This window comes from Chionomys nivalis, chromosome 14 (assembly GCF_950005125.1).
Source record: "Chionomys nivalis chromosome 14, mChiNiv1.1, whole genome shotgun sequence".
NCBI classification, from domain to species: domain Eukaryota; kingdom Metazoa; phylum Chordata; class Mammalia; order Rodentia; family Cricetidae; genus Chionomys; species Chionomys nivalis.
In genome coordinates, this window is record NC_080099.1 from 33,340,632 (window position 1) to 33,341,892 (window position 1,261).

At 44.7% G+C, this 1,261-nt stretch overlaps 1 pseudogene; it reads right to left on the reverse strand.

Annotated features, from left to right (window-relative positions):
- Window positions 1-371: 371 nt before the first annotated feature.
- On the reverse strand, window positions 372-854 carry LOC130887009 (60S ribosomal protein L24-like; annotated as a pseudogene).
- Window positions 855-1,261: the final 407 nt, after the last annotated feature.

Genomic DNA, 1,261 nt, shown 5'->3' on the forward strand with positions numbered 1-1,261 from the left:
CTTAATCCCCAGTGCAGCCATACTGAGAGGCTTAAGGACATTTGAGGTGATCTGGTCATTCAGGTTCTATCATAAATCAGGAATTTGATGAGAGGGACTTTCAGCAAGCTAGATGATTCCCAAGAACGCCCTTGTCAGATACCCCTAGACACTGGCACTTTGAGTTTTCAGAACTGTCTGAAATAAATCTGCATTCTTTATTGATTACAGTATTCGGTCACAGATGTGTAGAACAAAGCTGTTATAAGCTAAACAACGTCCGTGTCCATTTTATGAACTAACTAGTTATGACCTCCATTTAAGACAGAATTAGTAGAGAATCATAATACAGGATAATTGTTTACACCAAACTAAAACAAAAGCTAAAAAATTTAGGGAGAGTGGCTCGTCCATGAGTAGTTGTTAGTGAAGATTTTAATATGTGCCTCTCGTTTAGGTGCTGCTTTTGTGGGGGCCTTGGCAGCAGCCGTTGCGGTCTTCTTGGGTGCCTGTTTAGCCTTTTTTGCTTCCTTGGCAGCCCTGATGGCCTGCTCTCGCTGGGCTTTCCTAACTTCTGGTTTCTGATTCCTCTTGGCCATTATATCAGCAAGGGATGCACCAGTGATGGCCCGCTGGAATTTGACTGCGCGGCGGGTTCTTTTTTTTTTTAATTTCTTCCGACTGTCCTTTTTTGTGTTTTCTTCTGTACAGGACAGTCCAGTTTATCTGCCGGGGATTCCTTTTGGACAGGAATGCGGACTCGCATTTTGCATTAAGAAACTGGAAAACCTTCCTGTCGGTCCTGGCGTAGCGCCGCCCGTGTCCGGGGTAGATCTTGTACTCGCTGAAACTGCACAGCTCGACCTTCATGATGGGAGCTGCCGCCCGGCCGGATTGTGAAGCCTGTGAAGGTCTCTGCTCCCCGAGTTGGTGGAAAACGCTAACTTGGTAGATCAGAGTTTTGAATAAAGTCCATTTCAAACTCTAAAAAAAAAAAAAAATTGGGGAGTCGGCTATTGGAGTGAATAAAGAAGCACAAGAGTCAATTCAGTTGCTCAGATAAGTTTTTGTTTGTTTGTTTGGTTGGTTTTTTTGGGGTTTTTTTTTTTTGTTTTTTTTTTTTTTGGTTTTTCGATACAGGGTTTCTCTGTGGTTTTGGAGCCTGTCCTGGAACTAGCTCTTGTAGACCAGGCTGGTCTCGAACTCACAGAGATCCACCTGCCTCTGCCTCCCAAGTGCTGGGATTAAAGGCGTGCGCCACCACCGCCCGGCTCAGATAAGT